General features: G+C 49.4%; 1 protein-coding gene and 3 non-coding genes across 10 annotated transcripts in view; all 4 read left to right on the top strand.

The window, feature by feature from the left end:
• The window catches only part of DNAH14 (dynein axonemal heavy chain 14), a 427,754-nt gene that overhangs the window by 394,047 nt on the left and 13,241 nt on the right, over positions 1-20,466 (top strand). The gene's annotated exons all lie outside the window — the stretch shown is intronic.
• Positions 5,567-5,638, top strand: TRNAA-UGC (transfer RNA alanine (anticodon UGC)). Its single transcript has one exon. It is a non-coding gene; the product is annotated as a tRNA-Ala (tRNA).
• TRNAA-UGC (transfer RNA alanine (anticodon UGC)) lies at positions 6,715-6,786 on the top strand. The gene has a single exon. It is a non-coding gene; the product is annotated as a tRNA-Ala (tRNA).
• TRNAA-UGC (transfer RNA alanine (anticodon UGC)) lies at positions 7,917-7,988 on the top strand. Its single transcript has one exon. It is a non-coding gene; the product is annotated as a tRNA-Ala (tRNA).

Raw genomic sequence — 20,466 nt, 5'->3', positions numbered from 1 at the left:
GATTTTGAATCCCGGGTAAGACTCATACCAGCCACACCAATCACACCGTACAACTTGTGATCTAAACCCAGTTAACAGTATGATAACAGAGGAGCCTCTGAAAGATGGCTTCCTAAACAATAACCCGAATTAGTTAACAATAACTATGTACAAGTATTGCAGATAATCCGCACTTGGGATGGGCGCCCAGCATCCACTACGGACTCCGAGAAATAGAATTATCGGTAAGTAAATTCTTATTTTCTCTATCGTCCTAAGTGGATGCTGGGGTTCCTGAAAGGACCATGGGGATTATACCAAAGCTCCCAAACGGGCGGGAGAGTGCGGATGACTCTGCAGCACCGAATGAGAGAACTCCAGGTCCTCCTTTGCCAGGGTATCAAATTTGTAAAAATTTACAAACGTGTTCTCCCCTGACCACGTAGCTGCTCGGCAGAGTTGTAATGCCGAGACCCCTCGGGCAGCCGCCCAAGATGAGCCCACCTTCCTTGCGGAATGGGCCTTAACAGATTTAGGCTGTGGCAGGCCTGCCACAGAATGTACAAGTTGAATTTTGTTACAAATCCAACGAGCAATCGACTGCTTAGAAGCAGGTGCACCCAACTTGTTGGGTGCATACAGTATAAACAGCGAGTCAGATTTTCTGACTCCAGCCGTCCTTTAAATGTATATTTTTAAGGCTCTGACAACGTCCAACAACTTGGAGTCCTTCAAGTCGTCTGTAGCCGCAGGCACTACAATAGGCTGGTTCAGGTGAAACGCTGATACCACCTTAGGGAGAAAATGCGGACGCGTCCGCAGCTCTGCCCTATGTCGAATGGAAAATTAAATAAGGGCTTTTATAAAACAAAGCCGCCAGTGCAGATACTCTCCCGGCCGAAGCCAGGGCCAGTAACATAGTCACTTTCCATGTGAGATATTTCAAATCCACATTCTTTAGTGGTTCAAACCAATTGGATTTGAGGAAATCTAAAACTACATTTAGATCCCACGGTGCCACCTTAGGCACCACAGGAGGCTGTATATGCAGTACTCCTTTGATAAAAATCGGGACCTCAGGGACTGAGGCCAATTCTTTTTGGAAGAATATTGATAGGGCCGAAATTTGAACCTTAATAGATCCCAATTTGAGACCCCTAGACAATCCTGATTGCAGGAAATGTAGGAAAACGACCCAGTTGAAATTCCTCCATCGGAGCACTCCGCTGCTCGCACCACGCAACATATTTTCGCCAAATACGGCGATAATGCTTCGCGGTGACTTCCTTCCTTGCCTTTATCAAGGTAGGAATGACTTCTTCTGGAATGCCTTTTCCTTTTAGGATCTGGCATTCAAACGCCATGCCGTCAAACGCAGCCGCGGTAAGTCTTGAAAAAGACAAGGACCCTGCTGAAGCAGGTCCCTTCTCAGAAGTAGAGGCCACGGATCGTCCGTGACCATCTCTTGAAGTTCCGGGTACCAAGTCCTTCTTGGCCAATCCGGAGCCACTAGTCTTACTCCTCTTTGCCGTATAATCCTCAATACCTTTGGTATGAGAGGCAGAGGAGGAAACACATATACCGACTGGTACACCCAAGGTGTTACCAGCGCGTCCACAGCTATTGCCTGCGGATCTCTTGACCTGGCGCAATACCTGTCCAGTGTATTGTTGAGGCGAGACGCCATCCTGTCCACCATTGGTTTTACCCAACGGTTTAATAGCATGTGGAAAACTTCTGGATGAAGTCCCCACTCTCCCGGGTGAAGGTCGTGTCTGCTGAGGAAGTCTGCTTCCCAGTTGTCCACGCCCGGGATGAATACTGCTGACAGTGCTATCACGTGATTCTCCGCCCAGCGAAGGATCCTGGCAGCTTCTGCCATTGCCCTCCTGCTTCTTGTGCCGCCCTGTCTGTTTACATGGGCGACTGCCGTGATGTTGTCCGACTGGATCAACACCGGTCTTCCTTGAAGCAGAGGTTCCGCCTGGCTTAGAGCATTGTAGATTGCTCTTAGTTCCAGAATGCTTATGTGAAGAGACTTTTTCAGGCTCGACCACACTCCCTGGAAATTTCTTCCCTGTGTGACTGCTCCCCAGCCTCTCAGGCTGGCATCCGTGGTCACCAGGATCCAATCCTGCATGCCGAATCTGCGGCCCTCCAATAGATGAGCCTCCTGCAACCACCACAGAAGGGATACCCTTGTCCTCGGCGACAGGGTTATCCGCAGGTGCATCTGAAGATGCGACCCTGACCATTTGTCCAACAGATCCCTTTGCATGGAATCTGCCGAAAGGGATTGCTTCGTAAGAAGCTACCATTTTTTTTTTTTTTTTTTTTTTTTTTTCCCCAGGACTCTTGTGCATTGATGTACAGACACCTTTCCTGGTTTTAGGAGGTTCCTGACCAGGTCAGATAACTCCTTGGCTTTTTCTTCGGGAAGAAAAACCTTTTTCTGAACTGTGTCCAGAATCATCCCCAGGAACAGCAGACGAGTTGTCGGCATTAATTGGGATTTTGGAATATTCAGAATCCATCCGTGCTGCTTTAGCACCTCTTGAGATAGTGCTAAACCCATCTCTAGCTGTTCTCTGGACCTTGCCCTTATTAGGAGATCGTCCAAGTATGGGATAATTAATACGCCTTTTCTTCGAAGAAGAAATATTATCTCGGCCATTACCTTTGTAAAGACCCGAGGTGCCGTGGACAAACCAAACGGCAGCGTCTGAAACTGATAGTGACAGTTTTGTAAAACGAACCTGAGGTACCCCTGGTGTGAGGGGTAATTGGAACGTGGAGATACGCATCCTTGATGTCCAAGGATACCATAAAGTCCCCTTCTTCCAGGTTCGCTATCACTGCTCTGAGTGACTCCATCTTGAACTTGAACTTCTTTATGTACAGGTTCAAGGACTTCAGATTTAGAATAGGCCTTACCGAGCCATCCGGCTTCGGTACCACAAAAAGAGTGGAATAATACCCCTTCCCTTGTTGTAGAAGAGGTACCTTGACTATCACCTGCTGAGAATACAGCTTGTGAATGGCTTCCAAAACCGTCTCCCTTTCTGAGGGGGACGTTGGTAAAGCAGACTTCAGGAAACGGCGAGGTGGCTCTGTCTCTAATTTCAACCTGTACCCCTGAGATATTATCTGCAGGATCCAGGGATTTACCTGCGAGTGAGCCCACTGCGCGCTGTAATTCTTGAGACGACCGCCTACCGCCCCCGAGTCCGCTTGCGAAGCCCCAGCGTCATGCTGAGGCTTTTGTAGAAGCCGGGGAGGGCTTCTGTTCCTGGGAAGGAGCTGCCTGTTGCTGTCTCTTCCCTCGTCCTCTGCCTCGTGGCAGATATGAATAGCCCTTTGCTCTCTTATTTTTAAAGGAACGAAAGGGCTGCGGTTGAAAGGTCGGTGCCTTTTTCTGTTGGGGAGTGACTTGAGGTAGAAAGGTGGATTTCCCGGCCGTAGCCGTGGCCACCAAATCCGATAGACCGACCCCAAATAACTCCTCTACGCATCGCCTGTCCACTGTCGTGTCCATAAAGCTCTTCTGGCCGAAATGGACATAGCACTTACCCGTGATGCCAGTGTGCAGATATCTCTCTGTGCATCACGCATATAAAGAAATGCATCCTTTATTTGTTCTAACGACAGTAAAATATTGTCCCTGTCCAGGGTATCAATATTTTCGATCAGGGACTCTGACCAAACTACCCCAGCACTGCACATCCAGGCAGTCGCAATAGCTGGTCGTAGTATAACACCTGCATGTGTGTATATACCTTTTTGGATATTTTCCATCCTCCTATCTGATGGATCTTTAAGTGCGGCCGTCTCAGGAGAGGGTAACGCCACTTGTTTTGATAAGCGTGTTAGCGCTTTGTCCACCCTAGGAGGTGTTTCCCAGCGCTCCCTAACCTCTGGCGGGAAAGGGTATAAAGCCAATAACTTCTTTGAAATTAGCAGTTTTTTATCGGGGCACCCCACGCTTCATCACACACGTCATTTAATTCTTCTGATTCGGTAAAAACTACTGGTAGTTTTTTCACACCCCACATAATACCCTGTTTAGTGGTACCTGTAGTATCAGCTAAATGTAACATCTCCTTTATTGCCAAAATCATATAACGTGTGGCCCTACTGGAAAATACGGTTGATTCGTCACCTTCACCACCGGAATCAGTGCCTGTGTCTGGGTCTGTGTCGACCGACTGAGGCAAGGGGCGTTTTACAGCCCCTGACGGTGTTTGAGGCGCCTGGACAGGCACTAATTGAGTGTCCGGCCGCCTCATGTCGGCAAACGACTGCTTAAGCGAGTTGACGCTATCCCGTAATTCCACAAATAAAGGCATCCATTCTGGTGTCGACCCCCTAGGAGGTGACATCCTCATATTTGGCAATTGCTCCGCCTCCACACCAATAACGTCCTCATACATGTCGACACACACGTACCGACACACAGCAGACACACAGGGAATGCTCTATACGAAGACAGGACCCACTAGCCCTTTGGGGAGACAGAGGGAGAGTCTGCCAGCACACACCAAAAAGCGCTATATATGACAGGGATAGCCTTATGATTAAGTGCTCCCTTATAGCTGCTTTTATATTAATATATTGCCATTTATTTTGCCCCCCCTCTCTGTTATACCCTGTTTCTGTAGTGCAGTGCAGGGGAGAGACCTGGGAGCCTTCCTGACCAGCGGAGCTGTGACAGAAAATGGCGCCGTGTGCTGAGGAGATAGGCCCCGCCCCTTTTTCGGCGGGCTCGTCTCCCGCTATTTAGTACATTTAGGCAGGGGTAAATATCTCCATATAGCCTCTGGGGCTATATGTGAGGTATTTTTAGCCTTTTTAAAGGTTTTCATTTGCCTCCCCGGGGCGCCCCCCCCCCAGCGCCCTGCACCCTCAGTGACTGCCGTGTGAAGTGTGCTGAGAGGAAAATGGCGCACAGCTGCAGTGCTGTGCGCTACCTTAAGAAGACTGCAGGAGTCTTCAGCCGCCGATTCTGGACCTCTTCTTGCTTCAGCATCTGTGAGGGGGCCGGCGGCGTGGCTCCGGTGACCATCCAGGCTGTACCTGTGATCGTCCCTCTGGAGCTTCATGTCCAGTAGCCAAGAAGCCAATCCATCCTGCACGCAGGTGAGTTCACTTCTTCTCCCCTCTGTCCCTCGTTGCAGTGATCCTGTTGCCAGCAGGAATCACTGTAAAATAAAAAACCTAAGCTAAACTCTCTAAGCAGCTCTTTATGAGAGCCACCTAGAATTGCACCCTTCTCGGCCGGGCACAAAAATCTAACTGGAGTCTGGAGGAGGGTCATAGGGGGAGGAGCCAGTACACACCACCTGACCTGTAAAAGCTTTACTTTTGTGCCCTGTCTCCTGCGGAGCCGCTATTCCCCATGGTCCTTTCAGGAACCCCAGCATCCACTTAGGACGATAGAGAAAGTGGGACTCTACCTGCCGTAATGTGTAAAAGGGAGCTCTGTGGCCACACCCCTATAAATAAATATATATATATATATTTGTGGGGGGCACGATGCTATTTCTTGCACACTTACTGCCTCCTTTCCTGTGCTTGGGAGCCACCACCAGGGGATGTAGCTCAGTGGTAGAGCGCATGCTTTGCATGTATGAGGCCCCGGGTTCAATCCCCGGCATCTCCAGTGGGGATTATTCTTTTAATTGGATATTTTAAGATAAATTACAATGAGACTGTATGATGCAGAGCAATTATACTGTATGCATATCAGAGCCGTAACTAGGTGTGTGCCTCAGGTTCCTTGCCCACAACGCATATGCTTTGTGGGTGCACCGTCAGGCAGCACACCCGCAGGGCCGCTCACCACCACCACTATCTGCAGCGCTGCCCGCTGTCATGTTAGTAGTGGTGCACTCGGCTCCTTCTACACACCACTACATACAAGACAGCGGGCAGCGCTGCAGCTTCCCCCTGTATGCTCCGACCCCTCCCGGCTTACTCTGTTTCAGCCCACAGGCCTGCAGTGTTTCCTGTGATGTCTCTCCCAGTCTAGCCTGCTCCCACAGTACCCTGCGGCTGCGTTTGGGCGGGTAAGTGGGCAGTCCAGTCCCCAGTGGCAGCGTGTGCTTAGCGCAGGCACCAGCATCACAAAGTGGCTATACATCCGGTCTGTCCCACACCCTGCAATACTGTAATGTGTAAAAAAGGGGGACTCTGCCTTCCTTTATGTGTAAAAAAAGGGACTCTGCCTGCCTAATGTGTAGAAAAGGGGTATTCTGCCTGCTATTATGTGTAAAAAAGGGACTCTGCCTGCCGTTATGTGTAAAAAAGGGGGACTCTGCCTGCCTTTATGTGTAAAAAAGGGACTCTGCCTGCCTAATGTGTAGAAAAGGGAGATTCTGCCTGCTATTATGTGTAAAAAAGGGACTCTGTCTGCCTAATGTGTAAAAAGGGGTCTCTGCTGCCGTAATGTGTAAAAGGGGGACTCTGTCTGCCTAATGTGTAAAAAGAGGGACTCTGTTGCTGTAATGTGTATAAACGGGGACTCTGCTGCCGTAATGTGTAAAAAGGGGACTTTGCTGCTGTAATGTGTAAAAAGTGGGACTCTACCAGCCGTAATGTGTAAAAGGGAGCTCTGTGGCCACACCCCTATAAATATATATATTTTTTTTTTTTTTTTTTTTTTTTGGGGGGGGGGGGGGGCACGATGCTGATTCTTGCACTTACTGTCTCCTTTCCTGTGGTTGGGAACCACCACCAGGGGATGTAGCTTAGTGGTAGAGCGCATGCTTTGCATGTATGAGGCCCTGGGTTCAATCCCCGGCATCTCCAGTGGGGATTATTTTTTCTAAATTAGATATTTTAAGATGAATTACAATGAGGCTGTATGATGCAGAGCAATTATACTGTATGCATATCAGAGCCGTAACTAGGTGTGTGCCTCAGGTTCCTTGCCCACAACGCATATGCTTTGTGGGTGCACCGTCAGGCAGCACACCCGCAGGGCTGCTCACCACCACCACTACCTGCAGCGCTGCCCGCTGTCATGTTAGTAGTGGTGCACTCGGCTCCTTCTGCATACCACTACATACAAGACAGCGGCCAGCGCTACAGCTTCCCCCTGTATGCTCCGACCCCTCCTGGCTTACTCTGTTTCAGCCCACAGGCCTGCAGTGTTTCCTGTGATGTCTCTCCCAGTCTAGCCTGCTCCCACAGTACCCTGCGGCTGCGTTTGGGTGGGTAAGTGGGCAGTCCAGTCCCCAGTGGCAGCGTGTGCTCAGCGCAGGCACCAGCATCACAAAGTGGCTATACATCCGGTCTGTCCCACACCCTGCAATACTGTAATGTGTAAAAAAGGGGGACTCTGCCTTCCTTTATGTGTAAAAAAAGGGACTCTGCCTGCCTAATGTGTAGAAAAGGGGTATTCTGCCTGCTATTATGTGTAAAAAAGGGACTCTGCCTGCCGTTATGTGTAAAAAAGGGACTGTGCCTGCCGTTATGTGTAAAAAAGGGGGACTCTGCCTGCCTTTATGTGTAAAAAAGGGACTCTGCTTGCCTAATGTGTAGAAAAGGGAGATTCTGCCTGCTATTATGTGTAAAAAAGGGACTCTGTCTGCCTTTATGTGTAAAAAAGGGACTCTGTCTGCCTAATGTGTAAAAAGGGGTCTCTGCTGCCGTAATGTGTAAAAGGGGGACTCTGTCTGCCTAATGTGTAAAAAGAGGGACTCTGTTGCTGTAATGTGTATAAAGGGGGACTCTGCTGCCGTAATGTGTAAAAAGGGGACTTTGCTGCTGTAATGTGTAAAAAGTGGGACTCTACCAGCCGTAATGTGTAAAAGGGAGCTCTGTGGCCACACCCCTATAAATATATATATATATTTTATTTATTTATTTTTGGGGGGGGGCACGATGCTGATTCTTGCACTTACTGTCTCCTTTCCTGTGGTTGGGAACCACCACCAGGGGATGTAGCTCAGTGGTAGAGCGCATGCTTTGCATGTATGAGGCCCCGGGTTCAATCCCCGGCATCTCCAGTGGGGATTATTTTTTCTTAATTAGATATTTTAAGATAAATTACAATGAGACTGTATGATGCAGAGCAATTATACTGTATGCATATCAGAGCCGTAACTAGGTGTGTGCCTCAGGTTCCTTGCCCACAACGCATATGCTTTGTGGGTGCACCGTCAGGCAGCACACCCGCAGGGCTGCTCACCACCACCACTACCTGCAGCGCTGCCCGCTGTCATGTTAGTAGTGGTGCACTCGGCTCCTTCTGCATACCACTACATACAAGACAGCGGCCAGCGCTACAGCTTCCCCCTGTATGCTCCGACCCCTCCTGGCTTACTCTGTTTCAGCCCACAGGCCTGCAGTGTTTCCTGTGATGTCTCTCCCAGTCTAGCCTGCTCCCACAGTACCCTGCGGCTGCGTTTGGGTGGGTAAGTGGGCAGTCCAGTCCCCAGTGGCAGCGTGTGCTCAGCGCAGGCACCAGCATCACAAAGTGGCTATACATCCGGTCTGTCCCACACCCTGCAATGCTGTAATGTGTAAAAAAGGGTGACTCTGCCTGCCTTTATGTGTAAAAAAAGGACTCTGCCTGCCTAATGAGTAAAAAAGGGGGATTCTGCCTGCTATTAAGTGTAAAATGGTGTCTCTGCCACCGTAATGTGTAAAAGGGGGACTCTGCCTAATGTGTAAAAAGAGGGACTCTGTTGCTGGAATTTCTAAAAAGGGGGACTTTGCTGCCGTAATGTGTAAAAAAGGGGACTCTGCTGCCATAATGTGTAAAAAGGGGGACTCTACCTGCCGTATTGTGTAAAAAAGGGGACTCTACATGCCGCAAAGTGTATAAGGGAGCTCTGCCTGCTGTAATGTGTAAAAGGGAGCTCTGTGGCCACACCTCTCTCTCTCTCTATATATATATATATATATATTTAATTTTTTTTTGGGGGGTGCGATGATGTTTCTTGCACACAGCACTAAAATGTCTAGTTACGGCACTGATGCATATTACATAGTAGAGTACAGTTATATTGTATGTATATAATACACAGTTCAATAATCTTGTATGATACAGTTCAGTTGTAATTTGTGTATATGTATGTGACATTATACAGTGTGTGTATGTATATGTGTGTATATGTTTATATATATATATTTATTTATTTGTTTGGGTTTTTTTGTACTTATTTCCCCCCCCCTGATTCTGTGAGATTTCATGATTACTTTCTCTAGCATCCATAAGGGATATTGGGAAGACATAGTACGATGGGGTATAGACAGGGTCCAAAGGAGCTGGTGCACTTTAAATTTCTTCACTGGGTGTGCTGGCTCCTCCCCTCTATGCCCCCTCCCACAGTTTAGAAAAAAGTGCCCTCAGGAGAGAATGCACACTCTGCAGCTACAGAGAGTTTTCTTCCATTTCTTTAAAACTTTTATTATTTTCGGTGTGCTGTTTGGGCAACAGTATACCTGCACCGTGGGAGTTGGGGAGGGGAAGGGACGGTCACCGGCCTTGCGGGGTGCAGAGCCGCTTTCCCGCTGCAGGACCACCATCCTGAGAGGTTGTTTGTTCAGCGGGGCACTGCGCCTTGGCTGTCGCAATCGCAGCACACCCCTAACAACATTGCCTGAAGGTGACATCTGTGGTGAGTACAAACCGGGGGCCCAGCCAGGGGGGTTCCCCGGTTCAAAGTGCGGCTGAACGCGGGTGCGGCATACGGGACTCTCCTGGGGGGGGACCCGCTAGAGCCCCCGTGTAGACTGGCTTCAGATAGCTATAACTAGCACTTGTGTGATGTTTTAAGACTAACAGGAGACATTACCAGTATAAATAATCACTGTAGCTCCGGCTCCATTAGAGGGGGTGGAGCTACCTCAGAGCGGGACCAGAGGCATTTTGGCGCCTGCCTCTGCTTAATGCAGCAGCAGCCAGCACACACAGCGCTTCCTGCCTCACAAGACACGCTGGAAAACTGGTACAGGGTGTAGCAAAGGGGGAGAGCCGCTAATGTACACTATCTGTGTCCTCTACAGGACAGAAATTATTAGTGTTTACTGTGATATCTTTAGCTGTCAGCCTCACTGGGGCTGTGTGTCTCCTCTCACATACAGTAAGAGAAGGCTTGAAAGGTATTACTGTCTATGTGTATGTTATTGTGCTTACTGTAAACATGGGTAAACACAAGCTGTGCAGTGTATGCCACACCAGTTTCTCTCCATTATCATCTGATTCTGTTTCATGTGAACAATGCAGCCAATCTTCACAGATCGGTGAAGGGGCTGTGGGAGAGGGTCCAGAGCCCTCCAGGTTAGGGTCTCTTAAAACTATGATGTCTGATATGTCATCACAGCTCACTGCTAATGTTCAGAAAACTCAGCTACTACAACAGGCTGTTGCAGACTTAGCTGCTAGGGCAGATGTTACACAGCCAGCCTCCTCTCATGCAGGACCACAGAAGCGTGGGTTGCCTGCTCTACTCTCTGATTCAGATGAGGATATACAAGAGGATGGGGAGGACTTGGATCCCGTTAGTGGGGATGCCGATTCTGCTCAGGGTATTAACCCCTAATTCTGGCTATACGGGACGTGTTAAAGCTTCCTCTAGAGGACGCTGCGTCACAGCAGTCATTTTTCTTTACACAAAACAAGCCTAATGTCACTTTCCCTGATTCTGCAGAGTTAGATGGCCTATTGAAGTTTGCCTGGAAAAATCCAGACAAAAAATTCCAAGTGTCAAAAAAGTTTTTGCACACTTTCCCATTTGCACCTGAAGGTAGAAAATTTTGGGGGGTTGATGTATCAGTCTCTCGACTGTTCAAAAAGGCGGTGCTTCCTGCCCCGGACTCCTTTACCATAAAGGACCTGGGGACAGAAAAATAGAGACTACACTAAAGTCTATCTACACAGCAGCAGGTGTATCGCAGAGGCCGGTCATAGCGGGTTGCTGGATGACCCATGCCATTCACACGTGGGCTTCTCAAATTCAGGAGGGCCTCTCCGGGGCTATGCCCCTGGTCACTATGGTTGCTCTCCTGAAGCACATTCAGGACACTACACGCGTCCTATGTGGGAAAAATAAAATTATATAAAATACCCACTAGGTTACCACAGCAGCTGGAAGGGGTTTGACAGATCCCACAAAAATAAACAATATACAGAGAGATACCAGCGCTAAGAGTTGTGTCACCAAATATTCAATAAATCAATAATAATATCAATGGATCAGTTAAAAAAGAAATTTAATGTTTAATAAAACATGAATACTAATAAATCACACACATTAAAAAATCTGAATAAAATAATAATAAAAATAAATATTGGCTCTGAGGTAGTGATTTTTTCAATTTGCTGATATGGACCCAACCATTACTTAATGATCCCGGACTGATTATAGATAAAGATTTCCTCCTCCTTAGGATTACTTGTGCAGTCAGCTGGTAATACCCTTATTGTTACCTCTCACACAGTTCCACGAGGTAATGATTGCAGTTGCTCGTCTGTGTAGATAGTTCAAGGGGTTTCCATAATCTTCTGGATATGCTGAGAAGGAGTGGTTTAAAGTTCTGGTCCTTGGAGATCCAAGTTAAGCAGAAAAAGTCCTTATCTGGATCAAACTGGATAGTAGGTTGGAGTTCCACAGCGGTACCTTTGTGCTGGGAAATCCACGTTTCTCCCTTCTGGGGCCCCGCCGGCGAGACGCTCCTACCCGGGGCCGTCTGTTCAGTCCTTTCGGTGTAACCGATTTCGATCTAGGGCCAGAGGTCCCTCCAATGCAGTTAGAGGCACCAGAGGTAATACAAGAAAACCTGCAAATACCGGTTTTCAGGAACAGTCCACCAGTTCTGCTTCCACTAAGGCCTCGGCATGACAGTGCCCACCCACCCTGAGGGGATCTCGAGGTGGGAGCTCGACTGCGTCACTTCAGCCGCGTCTGGGATGTTTCCTGCCAGAATACCTGGGTCAGGGATCTCATTTCTCAGGACTACAAGCTGGAGTTTGACGGTACTCCTCCCCAACGATTCAGCTTTGGAGGTTATGCAGGTTAAGTTATGACAGGCCATTCAAAGGTTGGTCCAGTCCCACGTCAGTGTCCCAGTACCAATACCACAACGAGGCAAGGGTTATTACTCCAACCTGTTTGTGGTACCGAAGCAGGACGGTTCGGTAAGACCCATTTTGAATCTAAAGTCCTTGAATCCTTACCTGAAGGTGTTAAAGTTCAAAATGGAATCCTTGCGAGCAGTGATTGCGGGCCTGGAAGAACAGGAATTCAAGGTTTCCTTGTATATCAAGGATGCCCATCTCCATATTCCAATTTGGCCATCTCATCAGGCTTATCTGAGGTTTGCCCTATTGGACGATCACTACCAGTTCCAGGGGGTGTAGTATGCTATGCCGGCGGCTGGGATCCCGGCGGCCAGCATACCGGCGCTGGAATCCCGACCGCCGGCATACTGACAGCTGGGCGAGCGCAAATGAGCCCCTATCTATTCTCCCTCCAGGGGGGTCGTGGACCCCCAAGAGGGAGAAAAGGTGTCGGTATGCCGGGTGTCAGGATTCCGGCGCCGGTATACTGTGCGCCGGGATCCCAACAGCCGGCAACCTAAATACCACCCGTTCCAGGCACTGTCCACAGCTCCGAGGGTATTCACAAAGGTGATGGCGGAGATGTTCCAGCTCCGGGTCCAGGGGGTCAATGTTGTCCCTTACATGGACAATCTTCTGATAAAAGCAAGATCCAGGGAGCTTTTATTGCTCCATATCGACCGCACTATCCAACTTCTGTCACACCATGGGTGGATCCTCAATTTACAGAAGTCCCACCTGGAGCTAACTCAGCGGCTCCTGTTCTTGGGGATATTACTGTATACTGTGGCCCAGAAAAGTGTTCCTACCGGAGGACAAAGCGAGAACACTTCAGGAGATGGTCCGCATGGTGCTCCGACCTACTAGACTGTCCATACATCTTTGCATAAGATTGTTGGGAAAAATGGTAGCCTCCTACGTGGTGATCCAATATGGGAGGTTCCATGCCAGAACATTTCAGTTGGATCTCCTGAGCAAATGGTCTGGATCACATTTACAGATGCACCGGATGATTCGGCTGTCCCCTCAGGCCAGGATTTCCCTCCTGTGGTGGCAGCAGTCCTCCAACCTACTAGAAGGCAGGAGTTTCGGGATTCAGGATTGGACCCTCCTCACTACGGATGCGAGTCTGCAAGAATGGGGTGCTGTCACCCAAGGGGCACAGTTCTAGGGCAGGTGGTCAGCCCTTGAAGCTCTCCTTCCGATCAACATGCTGGAACTTCGGGCGATCTACAATGCTCTGTTTCGGGCCTCTCCTCTACTCACGGATCACGCGATCCAGGTTCAGTCGAACAACGCAACAGCAGTGGCGTACATAATTCGGCAAGGAGGGACAAAAAGCAGAGCCTGCATGCGAGAGGTGTCAAAGATACTCCTCTGGGCGCAAAGAAATGCAAGAGCAATGTCAGCAATCTTCATTCCGGAAGAGTGGGGACTCCACCATCAGGTGTTCCAGCAGATCATCCACCGGTGGGGCTGCCCACAGATAGACATGATGGCTTCTCGACTCAACAAGAAGCTTCACTGGTATTGCTCACGAACCAGGGACCCCCAGGCGAGGGCAGTGGATGCACTGACGTCGCCTTGGCCTTACCGGCTGGTCTACCTGTTTACTCCAATTCCGTTGCTTCCAAGGGTGCTCAAGCAAATCAGAAATCAAGGAGTGATTCTGATTGCCCCAGATTGGCCTCGGAGGGTGCGGTACGCGGATCTTCTGGACATGTCCGTCGAAGACCCTTGGCCTCTACCACTAAGAAGCGATCTTCTTCAACAAGGGCCGTTCGTCTACCCGGACATACGGCGACTTCGTTTGATGGCATGGAGGTTGAGCGGAACATCCTAGCCCACAATGGCCTTTCCAACAAGGTCATTGCTACCATGGTTCAGGCCAGGAAACCTGTGACGTCAAAACACTATCATCATATCTGGAGGAGATGTTTCTTGATGCGAGGAACACACGTATCCACCTGCAGAGTTTCACTTGGGACGTTTCTTACGTTTCCTGCAGGCTGGTGTGGATAATGGCTTACGTCTGGGTTCCATTAAGGTCCAGATTTCAGCTCTCTCTATTTTCTTCCAGAAGAAATTGGCAGTGTTGCCAGAAGTTCAGACCTTCTTGCAAGGGGTACTCCACATACAGCCTCCCTTTGTGCCGCCTACGGCACCCTGGGATTTGAATGTGGTGTTGAACCTCTGATGACGGTGGAAGACAAGTACCTCACGTAGAAAAAGGTGATGTTACTGGCCATGGCTTCAGCTAGACGTGTGTCTCAGAATTGGGGGCCATATCGTGTAAAAGTCCTTACTTGGTCTTTTATGAGGACAGAGCGGAGCTCAGGACTAGACAGCAGTTCCTGCCGAAAGTTGTCTCTGCGTTTCACCTGAATCAACCTCTTTTGATTCCATCAAGTTCTGACATTTCTGCTCCTCCTGAGGCGTTGGATGCTGTGCGAGCCTTGAAGATCTATGTCAAGCGGGCGGCTTGCATCAGAAAGACGGATTCTTTGTTCGTGCTCTATGATGCACAGGAAAAGGGTTGTCCTGCTTCAAAGCAGTCCATTGCTCGTTGGATTAGGCTTACTATCCAACAGGCCTATGTGTCGGCAGCCTTACCTGTTCCACAGTCTCTGAAGGCCCACTCTACAAGATCGGTGGGCTCTTCCTGGGCGGCTGTCGTGGAGTCTCGGCCTTGCAACTATGCCAAGCTGCTACCTGGTCGGGGAAGAACACCTTTGTGAAGTTCTACAAGTTTGATACCCTGGCCAAAGAGGATACCCAGTTTGGGCAGACGGTGCTGCAGCAGTCTCCGCACGTTCCCGCCTGTCCTGGAAGCTTTGGGATGTCCCCATCGTACTAAGTCTCCCCAATATCCCCTATGGATGCTAGAGAAAGTAGGATTTAATTACCTACCAGTAAATCCTTTTCTCGTACTCCATAAGGGATATTGGGCGCCCGCCTCAGTGCGTTGACTTTTCTGCAGGTTGTCTCTTATGTGGTTACCTGTTCAGCTGTTGCTGTTACCAGCCGTTGCTGGTTGTTGTATGTTGTTGGTGTGCTGGTGTATAAATCTCACCACTTCTTATGTTCCTTCTCTCATATATGTCCTTTCTCCTTCGGGCACTGTTCTACCTATAACTGCCTGTGGGAGGAGGCATAGAGGGGAGGAGCCAGCACACCCAGTGAAGAAAGTTAAAGTGCACCGGCTCCTTTGGACCCAGTCTATACCCTATCGTACTGTGGGCCTCATTCAGACCTGATGGCACACTAGTTTTTTTTGCAGCGCAGCGATCAGGTCACAACTGCGCATGCATATGCAGCGCAATGCGCAGGCGCGTCGCACGGGTACAAAGCAGATCGTTGCTGAGTGATGACTTTAACAAAGAATCCAATCACACAGCCGATCGCAAGGAGATTGACAGGAAGAAGACGTTTGTGGGTGGCAACTGACCGTTTTCTGGGAGTGTTTGGAAAAACGCAGGCGTGTCCAAGCGTTTGCAGGGCGGGTGTCTGACGCCTGGACAGGCTGAAGTGATCGCAGCGGCTGAGTAAGTTCTGGGCAACTCAGAGACTGCGGAAAACTTTTTTTTGTACCGCTCGGCTGCACATGCGTTCGCACACTTGCAAAGCGAAAATACACCCCCCTGTAGGCGGCGACCATATGATCGCAGCGCTGCAAAAAATATCTAGCAAGGTCTGAATTAGGCCCTAAGTCTCCCCAATATCTCTTATGGACTACGAGAAAAGGATTTATCGGTAGGTAATTAAAATCAGGATTTTGGTACTTACCGATAAATCCCTTTCTCCGATTCCACAGGGGCCACTGGAGTGTAGTTACAATGGGGAAATAGTAGGTAGCAACTGGGAGCTGTCACTTTAAAAATTCTCACACTGTGGCTAGCTACTCCCCTACTATCTCCCCTCCAAGCCAGTCTACGTAAAACTGTGCCCGATGAGAGATGGAATAAACAAACCCTAAGGTAGAGGAGGTTAATGACGCCCTGTAAACCAGGATAACCCAAACTAAACCTGGAACAGAACCTGACAAAAAACCAGGCTAGCCTGAACTCAACAAGCAGTCATATGGTGACCTGCAAACCTTTAAGCAAAAAACAAGGGGGAACAGCGCTGGGCGGGCGTCCAGTGGCCCCTGTGGAATCGGAGAAAGGGATTTATCGGTAAGTACCAAAATCCTGATTTCTCCTTCATCCACTAGGGGCCACTGGAGTGTAGTTACAATGGGGACGTCCCAGAGCTCCCAAAAACGGGTGGGAGAGCGCTGAGAGTCCTTTAAAAACTGCTCGGCCAAACTGTGATGCAGAGGCCGCAAAAGTGTCAAACTTGTAGAAATTGACAAAACGAATGTCGGTCCGACGAAGTAGCCGCCCGACAAAGTATTCATGGAGACCCCATGGGCAGCCGCCCACAAAGGTCTTATATCGCGCGTAAAGTGCGCTGAAATGGAAAACGGAGGCTCCCTAGCAACCGCCTAGAAGACTGTCTGATGGTCAGATGTATCCAACAGCCCAGCGTCTGCTGGGACCCCGGCTATTTAGCACGGGAGCATCGTACAGAGACAAAGAAGAAAAGCACTTCGTCGAATAGCCGAAGACCTCTGTAGAGAGAGTCAGTGAGCCCTGACAAGCATTCAAAGAGGACCGAAAAACACTAGTGTCAGATTTATACGAAAAATGGACAATCCCTCTGGAAGAAACGATCGCTGAGGCCGAAGCTCAGCCGGGGGAGTTGTCAATAGCGTACTCCATGAAAAAGAGGCCGAACTTACGGCCGCTAGGCTAATCTCTTTTGGAAGAAAAACCAAAACAAAAGGCAGAGACCTAAAATTCAGGTCAGTGTGGTTTGAAGCGCAGCGGAGCAAAACCTCCCAGAGAAACCAAAGATGAATGGTAACTGAAAGAAGGGGAAAACCCCGTTCATCCTTATTATGTCCCATAAAGTCTTCCAAAAGTGGCAAAAGCGAGAAGAGGTAACAGACTTCTGAAATCGGGGCCCAGTAGGCCTAACCGAACCAGGGAACTCCTCCCTTCTGAGGTCTCGAGAACAGTCCCACGGTTAAACGAAACCAGTGTAAGATTGAACAAAGAAAAAAGGAACCTGTTGGAGTAGACAGTCCAGTCGAGGTAGGAGCCAAGGCTCCTCTACTGACAACAGGTGTATCTGTATCCTCAAGTCATGCGTGGCCCAACCAGAGCCACCGAGAGGACTAACACGCAAAATCCCCTCCTGTGTTACCGAACATGAGGTAGAAATAGAAAAGGAGGCAGGATGGAATAACCAGAAAACTCCCCGGAGCCCTGAGGGCATTCTCGGCTACTGCCGCCAGAGCTCACGTCCGAGAGTAGTAAAGGGTTAAAGAGTGAGTCAGAACGCCCTAAGGTCGATCCGAAATCTCCGCCCACAGCGGACCAGCTGACAAAACTCCGGGGAATGTTCCCTCACCCGGGAGTCTGACCTGGTGGCTTGACCTGGAAAGAAGATCGTTGTCCCCCGCTCAGAGAGGAATGTAGGCGATCACTCATTGCGTTGCAACTTGACTGAAGGATAGAGTACCTGGTGCCGAGAAAGGAAAAATCCTCTGACGGACCATGTTGAGAAACGTCTACGAGGAGCATAAATTGGATCTGTGTCGAACCAGAAGCTCCTAGATCCTCCGGATATGCAGTAGCCACCTAATGTACAGAGTGGGATAGTAGCAGTAGATTGTCCCATTATGCAACCAACGTCACCTACTGCCCTTGAAAAAGAGTTATTCTGTGAACTTCCTGAACTCTGTGGGAGCGGAAGAGAGACCGAAAGGAAAGGATTGACAGTGAAAAAGAGAATCCTGTAATGCGAATCTGAGAAAAGCCCGTTGAGGAAAAACCCCACGGAAATCAGTAAACAGGCATCTTTGAAGACAAGGGACACTTAGAACTCCCTCTCTTGTTCAAACTAGCAATCACAGACTGAAAGGATTCTAAGGCCAGAATAGGCCTGGCCGAGCCAACTGGCTTCGGAACGTGAAAAGAAAACAAAGGCCTGAGAACTGTCCCGATTCAAATGATATGTGAAAAACAGGGATCAACACCCTTTGCGGCTAGAAGCATATGGAGCGCCGCCTGCAGTATGACTCTCGTCATCGTAACTCGGCCGACCCATGTCGAGGGACTCCTGAGACGGTTGTACTCCAAAATCTAGTTTGTAACCGCCCAAGCCTTCTCCCACCGACCTGCGCCTACCCTGGGACCATCCAGGTAGTAGAAAAGTCTGACCTGTAGTGGGTGTATCGGATGACCTAAAGTCAGACTGGACCGAGGATGTTGAACCTCTACTTCAGCTTTTTTACCCTGAGATCCCCTGGCGACGGAGATATCGCCCGTGTGGAGTCGAAAGCTTGAAGGGGCACGGAAAAAACATTTTTTTAAAGGAAAGACCGGTAAAGGCCTGTCTTGGAGCTGGGGCAGCAGTAGTAGAAAACAAAGTGGACTTACCTCCAATGGTTCAAGAAATCATGCAGAAAGTTCCTTCCCCTGAACCCTCTGCCCCATAGGTTTTTCATGTTCATCTTGCACTGTCGCAGCCCCAGAGGTCGTCTGGTTAAGACATCCCCAGTGAAAATGTAGGTTCCGAGTCTACAGACGTGGAGACCTCCAAAGAACATAAAGCAGAATCGTGATTCTGACCTGTACCAAAGTATCAATTGAACCTGGGGGGTAATTCCAAGTTGATCGCAGCAGGAATTTAGTTAGCAATTGGGCAAAACCATGTGCACTGCAGGGGAGGCAGATTTAACATGTGCAGAGAGAGTTAGATTTGGGTGGGGTGTGTTCAATCTGCAATCTAATTTGCAGTGTAAAAATAAAGCAGCCAGTATTTACCCTGCACAGAAATAAAATAACCCACCCAAATCTAACTCTCTCTGCACATGTTAAATCTGCCTCCCCTGCAGTGCACATGGTTTTGCCCAATTGCTAACTAAATTCCTGCTGCGATCAACTTGGAATTACCCCCCTGATGCGAAACATCCTGTAACCTAGAGGACAATTGTTCCACAACCTACCTGCTCAGGACAAGGTAGAAAACCCTGCTGCCGTATATGTCTTTGATGGATCCCTGAGCAAGGTTGCCTCAGGAAAACGGCAGCTTGTTGGACCGGCGATACATCGAGGGGTATACCCTGGAGAGGTTCTGATACCATCTCCTGCCGTCTGCGGGGAAAGGATAGGAAAACAAACATTGTTTGATACCTGAAATTGTGTATTCGGGTGTCTGCCGGCCGTCTACAGGAGCCTCCCCAGCTTATCTGAAACTGGACCAGTCGCTGCTATTTCGTCATCGGCTTCGAGCCCTATATACATATATACACTTTGTAGAGTAAAGAAATCTGCACAGTAGATTTTTAATTATTAATGAGCTGAGCCCCAGCTCCTGTAATAGAGCAGGTTTCCTGATCTACATGTATGAAATGCCGGGCAGAGGACTCCCCTGCAGGGAGGAATGTAGCTATATTTCAGCAGCCTAATGCATGGAAAAGTTAAAAACCCCAGAGACAGGGTCTGTTGCCTAGCGACAGTGAGACCTGGGAGCCGCCGCCGGGGAGCCCGCTGAGTAAGGCGGGAATAGCCTTCACCCCCCCTCATACCTTATACAAGTAAAGCCTCCTGCCTGCACAGCCAGGAGGAAAGAAGCCTTCAGCGGCCAGGGGAGCGGGAGACTGGAGCGGCGTGTCATGCTGCAGCGGCGCGGGGAGCGGAGAGAGCCCGCCGTACAGAGCGGGAGTTAGCTCCGCCCCCCCACTTCGGCGCCAAATTCAAATCCGCTGCAAAGTCAGCGGAAAGCGTCCATGTCTCCCCCGGCCGCCTGTATGCTGCGGCCAGGGAGCGGAGATGCAAATGTATTTCCCGGCCGCCTGTAAATGTATTCCCCGGCCGCCTGTCTGCTGCGGCCGGGGAGTGGTGTTGTAAAGGTATCCCCACGGCCGCGTGTATGCAGCGGCCGGGGAGAGGTGATCTATCCCCACGGCTGCGTGTATGCAGCGGCCGGGGAGAGGTGATCTAAATGTTTCACCCCCCTGTCCGCCTCCTTTACCTGCAGTATCAGCGATCGGCTGTATAATGCACCTGGATATTCTGAGACACTGGTTCCGACTCCACAGAAAACAGACATCATCAGTATTGTAACATGGAAGGTTAGCAAGGTTCCTTTAGAAACCTGGAGAGGTGAAATGACGTACAAGGTCTCTGGTTACCAGTGACATTACCTGTATAATCTGTGCTGTTCAAACAGGAGTGTCCTGCAGGTGCGTGGAGGGCTAAGCAGATGGCTCCACCGCATACTTCACACCTAAGAGGGAATTCTTTGACTATCCCAGGTGAGACAAACGAAAGGAGAAAAGGTGGGTTATATAAACACAGCCCTATGTA

Source organism: Pseudophryne corroboree, chromosome 4 (assembly GCF_028390025.1).
Source record: "Pseudophryne corroboree isolate aPseCor3 chromosome 4, aPseCor3.hap2, whole genome shotgun sequence".
In the NCBI taxonomy this organism is placed as follows: Eukaryota; Metazoa; Chordata; class Amphibia; order Anura; family Myobatrachidae; genus Pseudophryne; species Pseudophryne corroboree.
The sequence above is the reverse complement of the archived record's forward strand: the minus strand, read 5'-3'. Positions and strand labels throughout refer to the sequence as shown.